This window comes from Erinaceus europaeus, chromosome 18, assembly GCF_950295315.1.
Source record: "Erinaceus europaeus chromosome 18, mEriEur2.1, whole genome shotgun sequence".
In the NCBI taxonomy this organism is placed as follows: Eukaryota; Metazoa; Chordata; class Mammalia; order Eulipotyphla; family Erinaceidae; genus Erinaceus; species Erinaceus europaeus.
The window spans coordinates 23,352,224-23,376,360 of record NC_080179.1 but is presented as its reverse complement, the minus strand read 5'-3'; the positions used below and the strand labels follow the sequence as shown (position 1 = coordinate 23,376,360).

Genomic DNA, 24,137 nt, shown 5'->3' with positions numbered 1-24,137 from the left:
GCCAAGAGAACTGGATCAGTCCAGTTAGTTTCGCAGGCCTGCTTGGCCCCGCCCTGAAGGAACCCCGCCAGAGTTCCAGGGTTCCTGAGTTAGAGAGTTGGAGAGTTGCAGAGTAAGAGAGAGTGATTGCACCGCCGCAAAGAGACAGCAGAGTTCTGTTTGGTGATTAGTTTGGTTTAGTTTATGAATCGTTGTTCCTGAATAAAGAAATACAGCTTCCCTGCCCAGCCGTTGTCTCCACGTCTCTGTTACCCGCCCGTGAAGCAAGCCCGGCAAGAGCCTTACGAATTTAAACAACAGTGGCTCTTCTCTTTGACTCCCTCATCCTCTCTCTACCTATCACCCTTTATCCATAATAATAATAACAACAACAATAATAATAATAACAATACAACCAACAATAGTGAAGTTGTGATAAGCCCCAGATAGATTTGGTGAAAAAAAGACTATGTCTTGAAGAAATTAATTTATTATTTCAGCACTGTGTAGTACTGACTTGATAACCTATTCAGTCTGCTTTAGCTTCAGGTTATAGCTCCATAGTTGGTTGGTTCTCTGGCTTCAGGAAGGCATTTACTTAACTTCTTTGGGAAGACTTTCCTGACATTAAAAATATGATATAATATTGCATTCTTATATTAGTAAGAACTAAGTGTGGTAAATATGAAAGTGCCTTCATAGTGCTTAGCATATATTAACAACTATATCAAAAGATATTTTCTTCCTTTTTTTCTCTCCGGTCATTCCTAAATATGTATTTTTTTCACAGTCCAATAAACCTGGATCTGAATAGCTGAAACTTTTACTGTGCTATAAACTAATATAGTTTTCTCTGCTATTTGAATATTTTCATCATGGAGCCATAATTTTTTAAGCAAACAGAACTGAAATGGCTCCATGTGACCATTTTCAACATATTGTCTTCTTAGAACTATTCTTTAATGTACACAAAGAAAGGTAATAAAAAAGCAGGCAACCGGATTCCCTAGAATGTGAGAATGAGTGAAGTCACCAAGTAGCTGTCTTTCACTTCCTTACTTATTTCCCTTAATCATAATTACCTCCAGTTCTTTACAAAATCATCCCAAAAGGCATGATTTCATTTTCACTTTTTTGCTGTCATCTCTCATTCATTTTTACTTTTATTTATGAAGTAGAAATACAGACAAGACCATAGGATAAGAGGGGTACAATTCCACACAATTCCCACTATCTGAACTCCATAACCCATCCCCTGTCTTGAAAGATTTCCTATTCTTTGTCCCTCTGGGAATATGGACCCAGGATCATTATGGGGTGCAGAAGGTGGAAGGTCTGGCTTCTGTAATTGCTTTCCCACTGAACATGGGCATTGGAAGATTGATCCATACTGCTAGTCTGTTTCTCTCTTTCCCTAGTGGGGCAGGGGACTGGGGGGGGTAGGGCCCCAGGATACATTGGTGGGGTCGTCTGCCCAGGGAAGTCAGGTTGGCATCATAGTAGCATCCGGAATAATGGCAGAATATTATTCCTTTGAGTATCTGCTCAGTATAATGTACTTTCACTTTCATGGAAAGCCTGTTCTCCAGCCATTCCTTACTATATATTTGTTCCTTACCCTGTGTGGCGTAAAAGTTATAGAAAATGTTTTCTAAAACTTGCAGTTTCAATCTCAGAAAGTCAGTGAATCCTTAATACTCCTAACTTTTAGATATGCAGCTCAGGGTCTTTTGATTAGGTGCATATGTATTTTATTTTGCAAATACAAAATTAAAGGTGACTCTAGCTTTATATTTCTTCTTAATCTCCTAAACATTTTAACACCTCCAAATGCATAACATAGCAACTACGTTACTCTTCTGAAGTTCATATAAGTATATTCAGTGATACTGATTAAATTTTATTGACACCTGTCAAGAGGTAATTATCATTTAGTAGAGTTGTCCAAATGTTTTCTAATTTTTTAATGCATAATTTCCCCAGCCAAAGAAATCATTCCCTTAACTCCTTATGGGTAGAAAAAACTTTAAAGCCACCAATTTCACTTTTGTCAAAAGTTTCTAGAAGTTTTTTTGTTTTGTTTTTTTTTTTAGAGAAAAGTGAAGTAGCCTATTTAACATGGCACAATCCTCTAGTTGAATAAGGATAAATGAATAAGTTTGTAGGCAAATGTTACTCAATAGAATGGTCAGAGTCTATAGAATGACCTTTTCTTTTGTTGTCATGACCTGACAGTCCACCAGGTTGGGCTGAATTTTTCAGATAGAAAGTGATAGAGAGAAAGACTCCACAGCACTCAGTTTTTCCTTCAACACAATAGGGGCGGTGCTAGAACCTAAGCCATATGCTAGCTAAAGTTGGTACACTGTATAAGTGAGGTTTTCAGCCCTAGCATGGACATACTATTTAACAAGTCTGTCTGTTTGTAAACTTTAATTCATAGAGCAATAGATTTTCCATTTACATATAAGTGTGCACATGCAAGTATTTAAGAAAAGTACAATTATAAAGTTTGCTTTGTCTTAAATTACTTCGTATTTTTGTTATTGAATTTGTAGTTAATGTATGTGTCTCTGTGGTTTCATGACTAGCACTGTAAAAAATGAATATAGTTTTAGGGAATGAATCTAAGGGCTCACCCATATAGGCTACTTCTGAGTCATTTACCTGAGGCCCACTTTTTATACCATATTTACAGGCAGGAAAAGACCAAAGCCCTACTCCCTGATCATTAGAGTACCCTTGATACTGTCCATGCTACTCCCATTTGGTGCCAAGAGTGAAACCCAGGACTTGGCACATGGTGAGCCCTATTTAACCTGCCAAGCTATCTCCAGGAACTCATGACTGGAACGTTTGATCAAATTGTAATAAACTACATCACCTCAGAAAAAAATAAATAAAGGGTAGGAAACAATCAGAATCACAAATAGCAAATATAGTAGGCCAAAACTATAAGTTAAAAATATTAGGGAGAAATTAACTACAGAGGAGCAGGGAGGAATATATTGACTATGTAACAATGGTCAGACCCTTCATTCTATCTGACCTTCCCCAAGTTAAAATTACAAAATTAAATGAGCACATAATTCCACACTTTTTCTTTCTTTTCTTTTCTATTTTTTTTTGGGGGGGAGAGGCATGGGAGTTAACTTAATGGTTTACAGTGGAGTTGTGTGATGAGTGTCTCCAAATCATTCTCACCCACACACAACTTAGGGCCCCAAATCCCCCACCTACAGGTTTTTTTTTTTTTTTGCATTCTTCCCTATGCCTTTTTTGCATTCAGTATATGCCTTGGTACAATGCACCACCCTCAGTTCAAGTTTAACTTTGTTTGCCCTTCCTGTCTTTGTTGCCCAACTTCCACCTGTGAGTTGAGTGAAGTCATCCAGTATTCATTCCTCTCTTCCTGATTCATCCCACCAAGTACTATTCCTTTAAGTTCCATCCAAGATGAAGCAAAGATGATGAATGTCTTTAGAATTACTGGTTTAATTCCATGTCTTTGATCCATTTTTATCTGATTTTGGCACATGGTGTTAAGTGGGAGCCAAGTATTACTTTTCTACATGTGGTTGTCCAATTTTCTCAGCACAATTTGTTAGGGAAAATTTCTTTTCACCATTGAATGGCTCTGACCCTTTATAACATATTAGGTTACTGTGTGAGGGATCATATCTGTGCTCTTGATTCTACTCCACTGATCCAAGTGTCTATTTTTATCATAGTATCATGTTATTTTAGTTACTATTGCTTTGTAGTATAAATTGAAGTTAGGGAGTGTAATACCTTCAATTATTTCCTTTATTCTCAGAAGCGCTCTGGCAGTTTGTGGTTCTTTTATGGTTCCACACAATATTTTGTGCAAGTTGTTCAATCTTTCTTTAAGCATGTCATGGGTTACTATGAGCATTGGGTGGAACTTAACATTTCAATGACTCTCTTTTTTAAATTGGCTTTCATTCTACAACGTTGGTCATATTTTGTCCATTTATTTCCTCCTTGTCTTTTTTTTTCCTTTTTGTCTTTCTTTTCCTTTTTGTCTTTTTTTTTCTCTTCCTGTTTTTGTTACTTGGTTTCTGGTTCTGTTCTGCAAAAAAAAAAGGAAAAAAAAAAGAAAATAGCTAATTGGGGGCCCTGCATTGGCACACCAGGTTAAGTGTATGTAGTATGAAGCAGAAGGACTCATGCAAGGACCCTGGTTTACACCTCTGATTCCCCACCTTCAGGAAACATGCTTCACAAGCAGTGAAGTAGGTCTGTAGGTGTCTTTCTCCCTATCTCCCCTGCCCCTCTCAATTTCTCTCTGTCCTATCCAATGGCTAAAATGGCTGCCAGGAGCAGTGGATTCGTGGTGCTGGCACCAAATCCTAGTGATAACCCTGGAGGAAAAAAGAAGAAGAGAAAAGGAAAAGAAAGGGAAGGGAAAGGGAGGTGAGGGGAGGGGAGGGGAGGGAAGGACTAATTTAATTCAAGAAAAACAAAGCTTTATATTAAGGAATGACAGAATATGTTGTCAAACTATGATGTTAATAGATATCCAAATTCAAAGAATTTGGCAATTAAATTTTTTTTGAAACATGCTGATTCTATAATTTCTTTAAAAGCTTACTAGGGTCAACAAAACAGCTCATTTGAATAATGCAGTGCTTTACCATGTGAACCACCTATTTTGTGTCCAGCCCCCACCATACTGAAGGAAGCTTTGGTGATAATGGTCTCGGTCCCTCCCTCTCTCTCTCTCTTTCTCTCTCTCTCTCTCTCTCTCTCTCTCTCTCTCCTTCTATCTGAAAAACTCAGCCCAGAGTAACAATAAATAAACAAGTAAATAAATAGGTTCCTCTCCTATCCTATAATTTCTAGCTCTGGTAACAGCAAAGTTTAAGGGGATTTTTAAAACAGACTTTATGTATTTACTTATTTTTTATTTTTTTTTAATTTTTTTTTAATTTTTTATTTAAGAAAGGATTAGTGAACAAAAGCATAAGGTAGGAGGGGTACAACTCCACACAGTTCCCAACACCCAATCCCCATAACCCACCCCCTCCCATGGTAGCTTTCCCATTCTCTATCCCTCTGGGAGCATGGACCCAGGGTCGTTGAGGGTTGCAGAAGGTAGAAGGTCTGGCTTCTGTAGTTGCTTCCCCGTATTTACTTATTTTTTAATGAGAGATATTCCAGAGCACTGCTCAGCTCTGAGTTAGAGTGGTGCTGGAGCTTGAAACTTGGACCTCAGAGTCTCAGACATGAAAATCTTTTGCATAACCATTATGCTATCTCCCCAGAGCTAAGGTCTGGTGGTGGGAATTGTGTGAAGCTGTACCCCTCTTATTCTATGGTTTTGTCAATGTTTCCTCTTTATAAATAAAATTTTTTTAAAAACCTTAAAAAAAAGGCTTTAAAATAGCATAACTTGAGCATTTCCCTAGTTCCCTCCTATTGATGCTGCTATTAATACCTCTACCACTGGGATCTTGGGAAATTTCAACAGAAACATGAAGAAATATTATCTATCACACATATTGCCAACTTTTACACAACTGATGATAGCCAGCAATACCTTTATTTAAATCAGACAGTAATAAATGGGCTTTTGTTACATACCCAGCTTTGTTCTAGCACTGTCAAAGACCTGAAACAGAGAGTAAGAATCCTTACCCTCTGGGGCTTCTAATTAAGTGCAAAATACCTGAGGGCATGCAAAAAAAATCAGAAAATGTGTTAGACAGATGATTATATAACTCTGCACACACACAATTATAGCTACTTAAAGTGAGTTCTCCTCTGACCTCAGTCCACCCTCAATACCCTCATTCTTCAGTGTTATGTTATTTACATGATTTGGATATGGTTATGAAAAGTGAGGGATTCTGGAAAAGTAAACTATGTGAAAGAGTGTTTTAAAATTATATTTAATACTTTTAAAATATAGGATGTTAGAAGCGTGCCTGTGTGTATTGTGTTCGTATGCGTGTAAAAGTGTGCACTTTTTCACAATGAATATTATTCCATGAAAAGGAACATCATATAGGAGAAAAGCCCTGACCTTAGTTTGCAATGACCTCCTTTCACATTCGAGGCTGTCACTCAGGGAGTTTCTTGAACGTGGGAGAATTACTTTGCCTTACTAAACCTTTCTCTTCTTCTCTAAAGTATAAATGACAGAACTGATGACACAAGGCTTTCCGGGCAGTAAATTAGAGAACACAGGTGAAAGAGCTGGATATAGCACTGACCCCCTGAAGGCAGTTGATACGCTCCCTTGAAATTAGATTCGGACCCCGGATGTGGGCTAACCAGCAGTGTATAGCAGGCCAGGAACTCCATTCTCATTGCTTCTCTGTGGCTGACATAATCTTTGACAAACATGTCACAGGAGCTTATTGTCATTACGCACCCCTCCTCACCACCCGTTGTTTTTCTAGTTTGTGGATTGACAATATTCTATACTTTTTAGAAATCTAAGAGACCATAATAGTAAATACGGTTAACTTATAAGAGAACTGGGAGTAATATTAAGGGAAAACTTAGTATTGGTGGTGGTGTGCCAAGTAGAGCTCACCTGTCACAGTGTTTAGGGACCTGGGTTCAAAGGCCTCATCCCCACCTGCAGAGGGGAAGGAAGCTTCACGGTGAAATAACATTACAGGCAGCTGGCTTTCTTCCTCTCTACCACTCCCTTCCCTTTTAATATCTGTCTTATCCAAAAATAAAATAAATAGTTAAATAAAATATGTTGGTATTATTTGTCAATAATACCAAAAGCAAGGTATACAACTGCAAAATGATTCATAAAGTTTTGCTTTTTAAAATATTTTATTTAACTATTAAGTTTTCCCTTAATATTACTCCCAGTTCTCTTATGAGCTAACCATATTTACCATTAAGGTCTCTCAGATTTCTAAAAAGTATAGAGTATTGTCAATTCACCAACTAGAAAAACAACGGGTGATTCACCACCTGCCACCTCCACTTTATAATGTTTTCATATAGCTATTTAGTTGGTAGATATGATGAGTTCTAACATTCATTTGTAGCTAAGACATTAATAAATCTTACTGAGTGCCATACCCATATTTGTGTATCTTGTCTACTTGCTATTTTTCTATATTTCTATTATAAAATTTATATTATAAACCCAGTTTTCTCCAAACTGTTTTAAACAGGTGGACTGTATACTTTTAGTTACTAGTTAAATCTGGTATGTTCTTGATACTTTGAGACGTTGAATTTGATCTTGTCTCATATTTTCCTTCAAAAGCCATTGGGAAGTGACTGCTAGCTGTTTTCACTCTGTGTTAGTAGACCACTTGACTTTAAAAGGCAACCCAAATAAAACTGAAAGCAAAGAAAAGCCTTAGTGCATACACAGAGAAGCTTTCCATATAAATGGAGACTAAAGTCTAGTCGGGGTTTTATTAAAAAAAAAAAAAAATCTCTATATTGTCCATACTCCCAGCAGTAGAAAAAAAAAAATAAGGGAAGATGACCAGAGAGCTCTGAACTCCAACTCCACTAGGTCCCAGAGAGATATGAAGAAAACAGGAGGGATAGTTGGAAGTAGTAGGTGTAGGTATGACTTAGAAGGGAAAAAATGGCAAGACCATAAAAAAATGGGGAAATATATACAAATATATTCATATAGTTATAGAAACAATAGTCAACCCATATCTGCAATCTTGGAAGAACTACTGTAGCTTCCAATGAAGGGAATGGGGATACAGAACTCTGTTGGTGGGAATGGTATGGAATTATATCCCTGTTATCTTACAATTTTGTAAATCAATATTAAGTCACTAGTAAAATTTTTTAAAGGAAATAAATAAATAAACTGTGTGGAAATATAGAACTATTTACAACAAGAGTTATTAAGCTTCTTCATCAGCATATAAAGTAGGCACCCAACAGTCTTCAGTATTCTACCTGTCCTCCACATGAGGGTTTTTAGAAAAACTTGTAATCTACATGTAATCTATATCTCTTGAATAAATACAAGCTTGGCTTTTCTTTTAGACCACAACCTGTTTTCTCTAATCCAATTCATGGTGCTAAGCCAAGGAGACCTGGCCCAAGAAATTCTTTAATACCTCCTTCCGAGATCAGATGAATCAGGCGTGTTCAAGGTGGTATAACCATCAACAGCTTTAGCACCTCATTGTAAAAGGCAGGGGTATGTGGCATTTTATTTTGTTCTTCTTTGCTTTGCTTTTTCCACTTTATTGGGGAAAGTTAGTGGGTAACAACATAGCTGTTGACACATAGGTACAATTTCTCATCTCCCCATGATAGGTATATGGAAAACATTCTCTCCCCCCAAAAGATTATTACACAGGTTTTATATATCTCTTCTTCTCTTGAGAGGGTGATAAGATTTTGATTGATTTCACTATTAATTAACAATGACATCAGACACAAAGATTTTCATTACAGAATGGGGAAAATTCTAGATCTGTGCAAATGTACTACTTCATGAAAAGTTGAAATATTTATTAAGAAAGGTTTACCAAGTAGAAATGCATCTTCTTTTCATTGATTCATCCACTTTTTATCCACCTGTTCCTGGCATAAATGAAGTATTTCCAGTCTCATGTCCAGCGTATTTTTTTTTATCTCTTCACACATTTTTTTCATGCTTTTTAAATAAGCCTCATAGCAGAAGAAAGACATTTGGAACCACCCGAAATGGCTTGCCATGTGCAGATAATTTGAATTTAATGATCTGCATGATGAGAAGGGAATGGCAGACTCATCAGGAAGGTAGTGGGAATGTTTCAGCCTGGTAAATATTTTAAGTACGACTGATTTAAGTTACCTGACAACGATAGCTGCATTTTCTGTCTATTGTGGAAAGGTTTTGGCTTGCAGAAAACATTTCCAAAGTCACTTCCTATTTTTCTGATGCAGTTAGCCCCAATCAATAAGCTTTTATTTTTCATTGTTTCATACTTATTGATCACTGCTACTACACTGCAAATGACTTCAGAGACAGAAGCCTCATGGTCGGCAAGCTCTGAGGAACTATTAGTGCCTCTCACTAATTTGTTTGTATTGGTCAATTTCATGTGGCCAGGGATTCTGTGGTTCAGTACCTAATAGACAGGGCCAAGTTTAAGTGTCTGTTTATGAAGACAACCATCAAAAAGAACAGTAAGAACTGGAGCACTGCATTTTGTATTGTTCTCACAGTGCTACTCAGTCCCGTAACTGTTATTAATTTCAGAGTAATCAGTTCTATCCATCTGCTCAGAGAACTGCAGAAACACTATTAAAATATTTCTCACACATGTTGTCCTTTGATTTAATATCATATATTCCAAAAACAGTCAACTTGTTAGAATTTATATCAAAATGTTAATGTGAATGTTAGAAAAATTATTTGACTAACTGCCAATGCCTCTCTCACTACATGGAGGCAAGTTTCAAAGAGAATCAAAAAAGCCTAATACAAGAGTTGTTTTTAACATAGCTCTATAACCTCTATATTCAAGACAGTTCCTCGAAAGAATGAATCAAGACTTCAAAGCAGTTTTTACAAGCACAGACTTTCCATGACTGAGAGAATTGTGAATGGTAAATATGGGCAGTACTGTACTACATGCAACACTCTATTGGGTAGATGTGTCTCTTGTGCTGGTGTGCTGAGATATTGAACTCTTGAGTCTTAAGGTGTGGTTCATGGGTCTTGGAGTTCGGAACACATGATCCAGTCACCTCCAGATGTGACCACCTTATCCACTGATTTAACCAAGTAAACCATAATGTTTTTCAAACCGTTTTAGGCAGTAACTCCTCCTAGAAGACACTGTGGCATTCTCTCATCCCTTACAAAATCTAGCTGACATTTTTTACAAGCTCTTTTCAGAGGTGGGGGTTTTGTCTCCTGTTTCAATTTAAAATTAAAGATATCCCAAAGGACTACAACACTACATTTAGTCAGGCACATTGTCAGTCCTCTGAAATTTATAACTGTATAAAGCTTAGGAACCAAAGAGAAAGGTGAAGATGCAAACCATTATTTTGGCTCAAACTATAATGTTAATTTGTTTCCAAATGATGTTTTCAGCTGACTCCTTTTCCCTTCTCAGGTAGGGAGTGTACCATGGTTCATGACTTCCCATCCAGACACCATGGGTCATGGGAAACACCAGCTACCTTCTGACCATGGTTATGATGGGGCAACCCAGAGATAAGAGACCAGAAGCTGTGACTCTGACAGAGAACTGAAGGCTAAAACTTAAATCACAAATCTCATACAAACTCTGGGATATATGGTCAGGATGAACTGTATGAACCAAGATCCCAGGGATGGGAAAGTAGTGGCTAAGCAGTCAAATTTGGGGGACCTGAGGGAATTCTGAAGTAGAATGATGATGATTCTGGTGATTTAAATATTTAAATCATGGGGGTGAGTGGATGATCAGGACTTGCCACTAAAGGTGGGGACCTGTTGGTATGCTTCTAGTTCTGCTTCTGGAACCCCTTCTGTTACATTTCTTGACGTTGTGGTCTATTTACATGATCATTCTGTTACATTGGTTTGGTCTCACTCCCCCTGCCTCCAGGAGATTGTGGTTTAGTCTTTGCCTTTTCATGCTTCTCCCTTCTCCCCACCCCCTATCCTACATACTTCCTTGGTTCTGGACACGGCAGCAGGAGGAGAGAGATGGAGGAGCCCACTGTGTGGTGATTAAGTTGTTGGACTGCTTGCCCGCTCATAAATAAAGATTAAACTGCGTTCTCAGCTCAGCCACGAGTTTCTCGCCTATGTTACCCGCCCGTGAAGCCAGCCCGGAGAAAACAACAGGGACCTGGGATTGAATCTGGGTCCTTGAGCATGGTAATGTGTATGTTCAACAGAGTGCACCACCGCCCAGCCCCTTCAACTCTAGTCTTTGAAATGCAACAACAGAACACAAGCATTTGCTCTTCCAAATGAATATGTTTATCTCAGTTATGCCATCAGTAAGAGTTTCCCTTCCTAACTGTTGTGAGGATAGTTATTTTAACTGAGCATGAAAAGGGCATCTAAAGAGTTCACTTCAGTCGTGTTCTGTGTTGCCTTCGGAGCAACCCATTTCCAAAAAGGTGTTCACTGCTTTGAAGGATGCTTCAGTGCTGTGGTTTCTTCCCCTGCTGCTTTTTCACTTTCAATCTCTCTTTGCCTCTGTCTCACTCTTTCTTTTTGAAAAGGTCAGCCTGTAGCCATGAAGCAATGGGAAAAAAAAAAGTATTTTTCAAAAATAATCTCTAAAAACTTAGAGTCATGTATGAAATCTTCCTAATTTTTTACTCAAATTTAATTATCTAAAAGCTTTCGAAAGCCATATTTAGAAGGTCATGAAACTGTTTTGTGTAAAGAAAGAGTAATAAGACTGCATTAAAGAAATAAAGATTTACATCTATGGCCATACCAATCTGAACACACCTGATCACTTCAGACCTCAGAAGAAATAAAGATTTAGGATTAAATACTAGACTTAATGTCTGATTAGTTTGACTTCTGGAGAACTCTCCCAAATGGATAGACAGTAGGGTGCTTAACTTATGGTAGATTGGTGTATAACAAGAAAACAGACTGCCTGGTGCAATGTTGCAACATTTAAGAATAAGGCAGATAATTTTTTTAATTTACTTATGAAAGAAAAAATATTGACAGGGTCATAAGATAATAGGGGTACAATTCCACACGATTCCCAGAGTTCCATAACCCACCCCCATCCCCTTGAAAGCGTTCCTATTCTTTATCTCTCTGGGAGCATAGATCAAGGGTCATTATGGGGTTCAAAATGTGGAAGGTCTGGCTTCTGTAATTGCTTCTCCACAATCCCAACCTATTTCTATCTTTCCCTAGTATGGCAGGGCTCAGGAGAGGTGTGTTTCCCGGGTACATTGGAGAGGTCATCTGCCCAGGGAAGTCAGGTTGGCATCATGGTAGCATCTGCAAGTTGGTATCTGAAAAAGTATTAAGATATAAAGCAGAACAAATTGAGTAATCATGAACCTAACAGCAAGAATATAGCAGACGCGATTTGGTGTCTCAATTTTGGAAAAAGTTAGTAGGTCTATTTTAGGTATACTGCAAGGGGTCCATGACTCTACTAATTGTTGCCTGAGCCTGATAGCTAACGTGCAGGTGGATCAAAGGTATTATCTGGGGAGATGGTGTCAGAGTTGGAAATAGGACTAGAAAGCTGGATCAAGGCAGAAAGTAGCTCCCTGATATGGGAAAAATATATAAATACTATTAACTGTAAACCCCATTGATTTGCTCTGGAGCCTATGTTCTGTGGAGGAGCCTGTGCAACTTCTGCATCCCTGTAGGTCTGAACTTGCATTCTGTGGTCATAGCTAGAAACATTCTAGTCTGCACCCATTGCCAGACCCATCTTCCTGGAGTAGTAGAGTATTTTGGCCCAACCTCCCTTCAGAGAATGGGGCAGTCCCTATCATTGTTGATCTGCACTGAGGGCAAGGTCCTGTATGAGCCTACCATCAGGTCCATTATGTTGTTCCTGATGGAAATGACCAGTGACAGTGGAGAAAGTGATCTGTAAGAGGTCTAGGCCCATCATGTCTATATTGGATCCCAGGATTCCCTGACTAGGGTCCAGGTAGATGAGGTGGCCTGGTAGTAAGCAAAAGAGCCATCATTAAAGTATGCCAGTCTCTTCCCCTTATCCAGCTTTTGTAGTCCTTACTTTGTCTGACAAGGTTAGCCTTGGAGTGATAGAAAGAAGTGAAATAGGAAGCAGGTGAGGAGGGTGTCTAGGTCTAAGTAGAAGCACTTTATGTAGTCTTTTTAAGGCCTTTCTACTTGCTTGCTGCACTTATTGGGTCACTGCAATCTATTATGTACTTTTTTTTTAAGGTATATATTTTCACCTCTCTTATGGATACATGTGTACATGTACACTGTCTCTTGGGCCCTGGTCCATATCTAGCTGTTGAGACTTTGTTAGGAAGTGAACCGTCTGAAAATGGAATTAAGAAGTCCTATGAACTAGGAATGGTCTCACCAGAGTACTGGAGCTGGAGGGTTGACATTGTAGGCCTGTCATCTGTAGACACAGTCCAGGGTGAAATATGCTGGGGTGGTACTGGTTGCACTGATTAGGCTGAGATCAGCAGATGCAGTATTAATTGGTATGGGTCGAGAGAAGCCTGCTGGATGATGAGCCCTGCTGCTGAGTTTCCAGGACTGGGAAAAATATGAGTTTTATAGAGAATGGGGAGGGTTCCTGCTGTTTTAGAGTTTAAGAAGGCAACAGATAGTCATTGTTATGACAAAGTTATTTGGAAATTTGGTTGACTTTAAAAATCCATAGTTAGGATTTTCTGTACCATACAAGACCTCACCATGATTTATGTCCTTTAATGCTATTTATATATAACTGTATCTAATATAGTGATACAGCCAATTTCGTCTGGTCTCTGTGGCCTAAGATTATAGGTGATTTAATATTTCAAAGAAAAAGTCATTATTAAAAATATATTAATAAGTTAAGCTCACTGTTAAAATGCAATCAAGTGTCAGGAGAGAAAACACTAAGCAGAACTTGGAATGAAGTTGGTGTATTGCACTAAAGTGAAATACTGTGGGGTGGGTGGGGTGGGGGAGGGTTCACGTTCTGGAACATGATGGCAGAAGATGTAGTGGGGGTTGTTTTGTCATATGGAAAACTGGGAAATTTTATGCATGTACAAACTATTGCATTCACTGTCAACTATAAACATTCATCCCCTAATAAAGAAAAAATAATTCAATCAAGTTACCTATTTGAAATTGTAAGTGCTTATATTAAGGAATATATACTCATAACTGGGGTCTATGCATCAAAAAGTTTGAGACATTCAATCTATTTTTCCCTCTCATATTGATTAAATAGTGATTTATAAGATTATAATGGAAGAGTATATTAGCACCATTCCTACCACCAAAGATCTAAGTCCCTACCCCCAACCCCCTATAGTGAAACTGAAAAATCTACCCAGAGTTTTTTGCTTTAGTGGAATACTCCAAACTCAGTCAAATTCTGCTTTGTGTTCCCTTATACTTTTTTCTCAACCTTTGTTTATGAGTGGGATCATCCCATACTCATCTTTGTCTTTCTATCTTGTTCCACGTAACATAATTCCTTCTAGCTCCATCCAAGATGGGTCAGAAAGTGGGTTCATTATTCCATGGTGTATATATACCACAACTTTCTCAGCCATTCATCTGTTGCTGGGAACCTGGGCTGCTTCCACATTTTGATTATTACAAATTGTGCTGCTATGAACGTAGATGTACACATATTTTTCTGGATTGGTGTGATTGAGTCTTTAGGATATATCTCTAGGAGAGGAATTACTGAGCAATAAGGTAGGGCCATTTCTAGCCTTGTGAGGTGTTCTTCAGACTGTTCTCCACAGGGGTTGGACGAATTTACATTCCTACCAGCAGAGCAGGAGGGTTCTTTTGTCCCCACAACCTCTCTAGCATTTGTTGCTGTTGTTTTTGATGTATGACATTCTCACAGAGGTGATGTGGCATCTCATTATTGTCTAGGCAGAGAATTTTTAATTTCTCACTCCTGCCTTCTTTTATGCACACAGTCTCATATCAGAAAACATTATGTCTGAAATTAAAGGAAAGTTGACTAGAAAGTAACAAGAGAGTACAAAAAAAATGAAAAAAAAAAAAACCTCTTTCAATGAGGCTTAATCACTGAACTTAACAGGAATATGTGGAGCGAAATTTTTCAAAACATTTGCAGTCCACCAGGGGATATTTTTTTATTTATCATCATGTCATCTCCAAGTGACGATGGTGAGGAGAGAAGGTGGTTAAAGTTGAGGGTCCATGCAATTATTATTTCCTTGAGCCAAGTGAGGTGTAAGCTCCATTATAGTCCTTTCCCACCTCCAGCTAACGCCTGACTCTGAGTCAGTGTGTGATGCTTCCACCTAGAGTGGGAGTTATTTTTCTTAAATCTGAAAGAAGTAAAAAAAAAGTATAGCCATTTTCTTCACTTTTTTTTTCTTTACCATGACACTAGTTGGAAATTTATTTTCTTCTCTCCAACAGAGCTGATGGCTTTAACAGCAAAAAATAAAGGAAAGTGAGATGGCTTCTAAGTCTGGGGTGTAGGAAAGGAAGAAGAAGCTATGATCTTGTCCATACAGTCAAGCAGTGACTGTGGCCAGGACAGGGAGAGAGGGCAAAAAGACAATGCACTATTTTAGATGATTTTTATTTCAAATTCAGAGTCATGCAGTTCAGTGTAATGGGATCCAACAGAGTTACTGTGACCATTAAGTTCCTCTGTCTCAAAGACAACACCCATGTCATCAGATTTAAAAGGAGGTTTTTTCCAGGCCAGTAAACTTTGGTAGAAGTCGGAGTTGATGACCATGTAGAACAGAATACATAAGCAGTGGCAACAATAAGAAGTTCAGAAGAGGAATCAGCAATGGTAGGCTGTGAATAGATCTAACAGATTGCACAAGGAATCTGTAGCCTGGAATATTAGAAAACTAAGCCACCACATCTATTCTGCTTTGCAAACTTCAAAACAAATACTCCCTTATTTTGTCCCCCATAGCGCTGTAATGCCAGCAAGTCAGTTATAAGTGCACTACGGGCATGTGACACTTGTCAACTGGTCCTGAAGATTGTTGACTGACCGCAAGGAGATGAGTGCCTCTGAGGAGTACTGAAGGCACTCGTGGCTGCAGAAAATGTTGTTCACAACCTATACTTTGTGTAGAGACCTGAAGTCATATCATTTTACACACAAAGGTTAAAAAAAAATGGCTAGAGATGACCTGGTGCCTGCTATCATCGACAATGACACTCTAATATGTTTTTAGAGAGCATTCTGACACTACAAAAGCTAAGTAAAATAATAATTTTAAGGAACTCTATTAACAATCCAGGTGACTGAAGCTGAGGTGGGTGGAGAAAGAAAGGAGCCTTTGATTTAAGTGCAGTCCAGAAGCTCAGATCATAACTGAAACAACCCAAATATTCAACAGAGACAGACTAAAGCAAGTGTTATGACTTTAATATACTGATAAAATCTGGCAATAAAGTGATTATTATCTTTACTATTTAAACATCTAAAATGCCTATGTAAAAGAGCAAATTAAGAAGGAAGGCACATAGCACTATCAAATATTCCCATCACAAGTTTAAAACCTGTATCTGAACACTGATGAGAGTAGAGGCCACTGCCTTACATGTAATTAGTGCTTAGAGTGAATGAGGACTTTTTATTTTATCATAGTTTGAGGTAATTTTTAACATAAGATTTCAAAGATATCTTGAGGGGCTGAGTGGTGGCACGCCGGGCTGAGCACACATTATAATGTGCAAGGACCCGAGTTTGAGCTCCCAGTTCACACCTGCGGGAGGAAAGCTTTGTGAGTGGTAAGGCAGTACTGCAGGTGTCTTTCTCTGTCTCCCCCTCTAGCTCCCCCTTCCATCTTGACTTCTGGCTATCTCTATCAAATAAATAAAGATATTTTTTTTTAAATTAAAAAAACCCCAAAGTTGTCTTGAAATAAAATATTTAGGAAGCTGGCAGTGGCACAACCAGTTGAGAGCACATGTTACCATGTGTGAGGACCCAGGTTCGAGCCCCTTACTCCCTGCTATAAAGGAAAGGCTTCTTCACAAGTGTTGAAACAGTTTTCAAGATTCTCTCTCTCTCTCTTTTTCTTTCTCCCCTTTCTCCCTTAATTTTTCTCTGCCCTATCAAGTAAAAGAAAGCAGAAAAAAAGTAAAAAATGCCCACCAGAAGCAGTGTAGGCACAAAACCCTGGCAATAACCACAATGGCAATAAAGTCAATTAAAATTTTAAGTAAATAAATCAAATATGTAAAGGTATCATTGAGTACATAATAAATGTAGCATTTACTACAGCAGTGATAAAAACACTGAAACCATCCACATATTCATCTGTCCATTCACTTGATGAGTACTTTTGACTTTACAAGATCAATACAAATTGGTGACCTTGGATGTTGGTATTCTTCGTGTTGGTTTGGTCCTCCTCCCTCTACCTCTGAGAGATTTGGTTTGGCCCCTGCTAGTTTACGCCCCTCTTTCTTCCTGCCCCCTATGCTAAGGAGGTCCAGAGTTCCAGCAGCAGCTGCTGAAGGAGAATGATGGGGAAGCACATGGTGTGGTGATTTGCCCGCTTGTGAATAAAGATTAAACTGCAGCTTCTCTGCCCAGCTGTGTGTCCTCGATTCTCTGTCTCTGTCTACCACCGCAAAGCTAGCCCGGCCTGCTGGCGCCCCCGAATTTTAACGACACTTGGAGACATCTGTTCATTAAAATCATAAGCTTTACCTAAATGTGAGTGATTTTGCTTTCAGTGATGGTCATATTTTAAGTCAAGAACTAAGTCAAAGTCAAGACTTTTCTAGTTAAATAAGTCATAGGGAAGCTAGAGACAGACAAGACTTGAATTAGAAGCACAGAAGAGGAATCTACAGAGACGTAAAGGTTAGGATCATGGTGGCTTAAACAGAGGATGAACAGCTGGACCCACAGGCTAGAATGGAGACTCATCTGTGAAATGGATCCAAAAAAGAGCCTTGTATGCCAGTTTATATCCCCAGCACACCTTTAATTCCCCTGGTCCTTATCAGATTTGGGATGGTTGTGACACAACTACCCTCTGAACAAGAACTGTCTTACGTTTCTACCAAGAGTTCATGGCCAATATCAATATGCTTATATTGAAGTTAAGAAGTTATATGAATGCGGAGTTTTAAGTAAACAGATAATGTTTGACACTGGACACCACAATACACTAGGCTGTCATTATTAGCCATATTTTATTTCCTGTTTCTGGAATAAATCAAATAGCTGATTGGAATAAAATCCTTGAGTATCATGTTTCACTGAACATTTAATAGGAGTTAAATGTTAGCACTGATTTAGAACTAGAATTAGTTAGGTAAGCTATTCCTTATAAATTTAACTGTTGGGGGGCATAGTATGTGGTTACAGAGATAGTATGATGGCTATACAAAATACTTTCATGTCTGAGAAGCACCACCAGAAACCAGAGCTGAGAAGTGCTCTGGTTTAAAAAGAAACAATAAATTTAGCTGCTATAGTCCAGATTCCCTCTTGCTATAGTGTTAGTATTTGGGGAATGACATTCAGTTTTCACTCTGCTCACTGTTCATGTGGTCAAATAAGAAAAGGTTGTAAAGGTTGACAAAGCTCTGTTCAGCCTTAAGGCTTTTCTACAGCTTCCCCCCACCCCAATTTCCTATCAGTAAATGCTTTCCAATTGTTCAGATCAGCAAGAACCATTGATTTATTCATGGGTGCTACACTGAAAGCAATTTCTACTGCTCGTTTCCAGTCATTCATTAGTCAGCTTTTCTGAATCACTCTAGCTATAAAGTCAACACAAATGCAGATAACAGGTTTGCCTCTTACTCAGAATTTATATCAGTTTTGACATCATGAAAAATCTGTTGAATCTAGATCATTCATGTTACTGTGATGCGGTGGAAAGAGGACAGTGTTCATCCAAGAATCCAGGGATGTAGTTCCACCTTGACTGAGTCATTCACTTACCTAAGTCGGGAACTTAGATCCTTACTTTCTACACAGGAGTAATAGTATCACTTTTCTTCCAGGGACAGTTATTATCAAGATCAAGTAAAATAAGTAAATAAAGGGAAATCAAATGCAAACTTTATATCATCATTCGACATAAAGGAATGGTGTTTTGGCTATTGGTGTGTTCATTTTCTGTTTCATTGTTACTACTCTTATTCAGAATATATTTAATAATGTGACTTTGTGTTTATTCCAGAAAAATACCCCATCTGTTGTGGCCTTTTCTCTATTATGTCAATATGTTGAATGGTAACAGAAAGTAAATTAATGGGCATAGATTAGTTAAATGTTTCTTCATACTTTTACCATATGTATTAGTGCAAATGGCATTTAGAAATGCAATGCTTTTTATATTGACTTTTCTACTGTTACATTTTTAAATTATTTATAAAATAAAAAATATCAACAAGGCCATAGGATAAGAGGGGTACAATTCCACACAATTCCCACTAGCAGAGTTTCTTATGTCATCCCCTCCCTTGAAAGCTTTCCTATTCTTTATCCCTCTTGGAGCATGGACCCAGGATCATTCTGGGGTGCAGAAGGTCAAATGTCTGGCTTCTAAAATTGCTTCTCCATTGAACATGGGCATTGGCAGGTTGATCCATACTCCCAACCTATTTCTATCTTTCCCTAGTGGGGCAGGGTTCCAGGGAGGTGGGGTTCAAGGATACATTGGTGAGGTCATCAGAAATGCCAGGTGAGATCTAAGCAGGGAAACAAATTTAAACAAATTACTTTCAGTTATGATGGAGGAAGACATGCTCATCTTTAAGGGAAATATGTATTTAGGAACAGGAATATATCTGCTTTGCGGCGGGAACCTGCTTTTGTATAAAAATTCAAAATTAAAACAAGATTATATCTTTTAAAAAATTGAAGAGAGGGCCTCAGAGATAGCACAGCGGGTTAAAGGCACATGGTTCAAGCACAAGGACCAACTTAAGGATCTGGGTTGGAGCCTCCGGCTCCCCACCTGCAGGGGTGTCACTTCACAAGCAGTGAAGCAGGTCAACAGGTGTCTTTCTCTTCTCATCTCTGTCTTCTTCTTCTTTCTCGATTTCTCTCTGCCTTATCCCACAGCAGCAATAACAATAACAACATGAGTCACTTATAAATAGGATGCAACTAATGCTTGCAACATAATTATTTCGCTGAGCTTGGCCTCCTTTCTCTGTTTTTAATACATTTAAAAATATTAGATTCTAATTAGATATGTTAAACTTTAAAGACTAAGATGTTTTCTGATTTATTTCTTTGATGAGCTCTTTGTTTATGTGGTTATGTACTTCCCTTTGATAACCTAGGTACTTGTGACTCAGTCTGTGGTATGAATACTCTTAACAACTAGATATTTATAAACATTAAATATAAGTTGAATGCCCCCTCTTCCCCCTCACGTTCGGGCTTACCTTAGAGTAGAGACATCTGACTCCAGGGATTCGATCACAGGCCTCTAGCTTTCCTTTTTAAAAGTGTGGTGCTAGAGATTGAATTTACTGTCTCCCAAACTTGCTGAACCTCCTCTTTCTCCCAACCGATTTTAGTTTTTTGTTTGTTTTCACATGAGAGACAGAGAGATCAAAACTGCAACTCTATCATCATGGAATTTAAACTTTTTTTGTCTTTGTTGCTCTCATAAGATGCTGGGGCTAGAGTGATGCACACTCTACTACTGAAATACCTTCCTGGCCTCCTCTCTCTTTCTCTTTCTTGAGAAAGAAGAAGGAAATACTTTATGATACAAACCTTGCTTTGTATGCCTACCTTAAAGCCATGGTTGCCAAAAATGGTAATTTTCCTGTCATCAAGTAATGGTAATCCACAATATGATTTTAATGGGAACATAATTGATTCATTTCTATGGAAATGTCAGAAATCCATAATATATTAAGTGTATTGGATTTATATGTTTATTACAACAAATAATGTATCACCAGTCTTTACTTTCATTCTTTTGATCCAATGTACTTTAAAACAAATTATGATAAGAATATAAGGATAGCACTATTTTCACCCATTATTTCTCCTTTGGTATTCAATAGTAACAGCATTAATTTCTCATGGTTGTGAAAGTTATAAAAGGAGGTAGGGAGTTTATCTACAGAAATCTGCAAAGGTAAAAAAAATGGTAATGTGTTTAGCTACCACAAAATGATGTTTAAGTCATTTCCTTCTATATGTGAAATTAATTAAACAAGAAAGATTAAAATTTGACACACTGAGATTTTTATTCCTTTTGTCTAATGTAGCTTAACTGATAAAAAAGAATACTCATAATTTTCCTTTATTTTCTTCTCTTATACTAAGAGTTTGGCTACAGAAGAAGGGCAAACGCTAGAAGAAGAAGAAGAAGTTAATGATATCTAGTGTTTTGCACAAATATTCTTATCTTAACGATGTGTTTGTATACAGATCAGATATTGTAACACATCATATGAAACTCAGTCTGTGACAACTAAAGTGGAAAATTTTTTCCATAATAAAAAATCTTGTATGCAGTTTACATTTTTGCAGACAGACACAATAAAATTTAATTTACTTATAAGACATAAAGAGCTTTCTCAGAAACCTTGAATGTGCTATTGAATCAGAGAAAACTAAAATCTTCATAACAGGGTTGCTCATATTTATACTGGGAAAAATAATTTATATCATTATTTTATGACACTTTATTAGGATAAACACAGTTGGAGTGGGATACTACAGCTAATTATGCAATTTGAAGGAAATAATTTGCTTATTGTAAAAATAGTTCATCTGGTTAGACATTGTTTCATAAAAAATAAAGGATTTATGTGTGGAGCTATGTGTAAGCTTGATAGAGCTTAGGGAGAACTCCCCCCATCCTTGGATGGAGGTCTGAGAAGATACCCTCTTGTTAGTCTCTCTCAACCGAGGTGAGCAAAGGGGAAAAACTGTCTCTCTGACTAAGTTCTTCCCTTCTTGACTCTCAAGCCCACAGAAACCTCAATACCACTTTTCATTAACTGCAGGCCATGTGGCTGCCTACTTTAAGATTCATTCACTCAAAGTTCACACATTCCACTTCACCTTTTGATCATAAAGGAAGAGCACATCCTGTCACACACTCCTAACACCGGACAAGTGAAAAACCCCCAAATACCTTATTTCCTGTAGCCCTTTTGATGTCTTTTAAGCCTTGTTCTTCCTTCTCTATCTCACTTTACTGATTCAACCCCTATTCTTCTCTCAAGTGCCTTTAGATAATTAAATGCCTGCATCAGGAGACTAATTGTATTGATCTTTATGTATCAACTCTTGTCATACCAGCCCCCTACCATAGGGGCAAGCTGACCCTTAAGAAACCTGTAATTTCTGACAATGCCCTTTGTTTGGTTTTCTATTTAAACTCTTGCCTACCTGCTAATAAATGAGATCTGAGCACACTTCAGTCTCCCTGGTGTCTTTACTTTGTTATTTGTCCCTTGAGCAAGCGAGAAAGAACCGGTAGGTTGCCTTTCTTCTGGAGATCACCCAGCCAGAAAGCCGACATTTATGCTAATAAAATTAGTCGTTGAGAGTATTTTATTTATTTATTTATTTATTACTTATTTATAAAAAGGAAACACTGACAAAACCATAGGATAAGAGGGGTACAACTCCACACAATTCCCACCACCAGAACTCCATATTTCATTCCCTCCCCTGATAGCCTTGCCTAGGAGTATGGACTCAAGGTCATTGTGGGATGCAGAAGGTTGAAGGTCTGACTTCTGCAATTGCTTCACTGCTGAACATGGGTGTTGGCAGGTGGATCCATACTCCCAGCCTGTCTCTCTCTTTCCCTAATGGGGTGGGGTTCTGGGGAATCGCAGCTCCAGGACACATTAGTGGGGTCGTTTATACAGGGAAGTCTGGTTGACATCATGAACCTGGTGGCTGAAAAGAGAGTTAACATATAAAGCCAAACAAATTGTTGATTAATCATGAACCTAAAGGCTGGAGTCACTGGGGCTCAGTGCCTGCACTATGAATCCACTCTTCCTGAAGGCCATTTTCCCCATTTTGTTGCCCTTGTTGTGACACTTGTAGTTGTTATTGTTATTGTTTCCATAGCTGTTGTTGTTGTTAGATAGGACAGAGAGAAATCAAGAGAGGAGGGGAGACAGAGAAGGGGAGAGAAAGATAGGCACCTGCAGACCTGCTTCACCACTTGTGAGGCGACTCCTTTGCAGGTGGGGAACTGGGGGCTCTAACTGGGATCCTTACACAGGTCATTGTGCTTTGTGCCACGTGCGCTTAACCTGCAGAGCTACCACCCGGCCCCAGGACTTTATATTTTTTTAGCCGTAATAAAGATGCACTTCTAACAAGACATGCTGCCATACAGTTTTTCATCCCTCTCCACTGCTTTTCATCTCCTACTTCTCCTAAGTCCACCATGGATCAACAGTCTATGTGCAGTATTTGCAATGTAGAAAAGTACAGATACAGATCCCTTGGGGCAATGTCACCAACCCTGCAATAAGGCAAAGCAAAGGGTGAATTGGGGGCAGGTTAATTTCTCCTTTGTTTGATACCAGTGTGCCAGAACTCTCTGGGGGGAGAAGCAACAACAAAAAATACAAGTGCAGCAGAGATTTCTTTAAGCTCTGTGCTTCAAACAACTATCCTTTAGAACAATAAAAGCCGAGCACTAAGAAATATATATATGTGTATTTTTTTTCCACTTACTACTGCTCCCTTGAAGACACACTCAAGTTCTCAGTCCTGTTCTGCTGGACAGCAAGTTCCCCCACCACTCCTTTTACAGTTCTGTGTTTCAACTCATCTGTTGAGAAATATGGTTCTACCATGTGAGTTGGTCTTAACCAAGGTTTGAGATTCTTTTTCTGAATTTTTCCACAAGGCTGAGTTGTTCAACCAAGAGTAGCTCATCCCTCGAGAAACTGGAGTGGATTTGATTATTCTATGTGCATTGACATGACTAACCCAGTGAAGGGTACCGAGTCGGGTTCCATTTGAAATACTTCCACTTGGGTAAACTGTAGCCAGCTTGCCCTATTCTTCTGGAACTCTTAACAGATACCTAATTGTTGCACCATTTAAATCCACCCCTCCCCCACCTATGCAACCACATACTCCATACAGAGGTGAGGTTTTGCTACCGATACAGAAAATGAAAGACTTTTCTCCAGCTGAAAGATTCCATTTCTCTGATTTACTCCCAGAATAAAATTAGTGTCTTTGGTTCCACACAAAGATGGCTTAGTTCCTTCTATCAACACCCTGTTCCTAACATTTTTGTCTAATGATTCTAAGTTTTGTCCTTTCAGGAAAAATTTTGATAGCAATTTATCTACCTCTTAGTAGCTGTGCTCTTATCTGCAAAGAAAAATAAGACCCCCAGTCAAAACGTTGTGATTACGATTTGTATTTGGCCTAATTAAGTTTTTAGGCAACGTGCTTTCCTTCACTTCCAGTTTCATTATTACATTATTTTCTTCCCGTTGTCCTTTTTTGTAGACATGGCACAAATGCAAAGTTCTCCAGTTTAGA

At 38.4% G+C, this 24,137-nt stretch overlaps 1 protein-coding gene across 12 annotated transcripts in view; it reads left to right on the top strand.

The window, feature by feature from the left end:
* Positions 1–24,137, top strand: part of B3GALT1 (beta-1,3-galactosyltransferase 1) — a 692,162-nt gene that overhangs the window by 549,014 nt on the left and 119,011 nt on the right. For 4 of the 12 annotated variants that reach the window (XR_009545937.1, XR_009545936.1, XR_009545938.1 and 1 more), the window contains 2 exons: positions 7,996–8,152; positions 10,068–10,659. The exons of 5 other annotated variants lie outside the window; for them this stretch is intronic. The gene's annotated coding sequence lies outside the window, so the exon portion shown is untranslated. Of the gene's footprint in view, positions 1–7,995; positions 8,157–9,470; positions 9,553–10,067; positions 10,660–24,137 lie in introns of those variants that run through there. 3 more of the 12 variants (XR_009545939.1, XR_009545941.1, XR_009545940.1) reach the window with 3 other exon arrangements.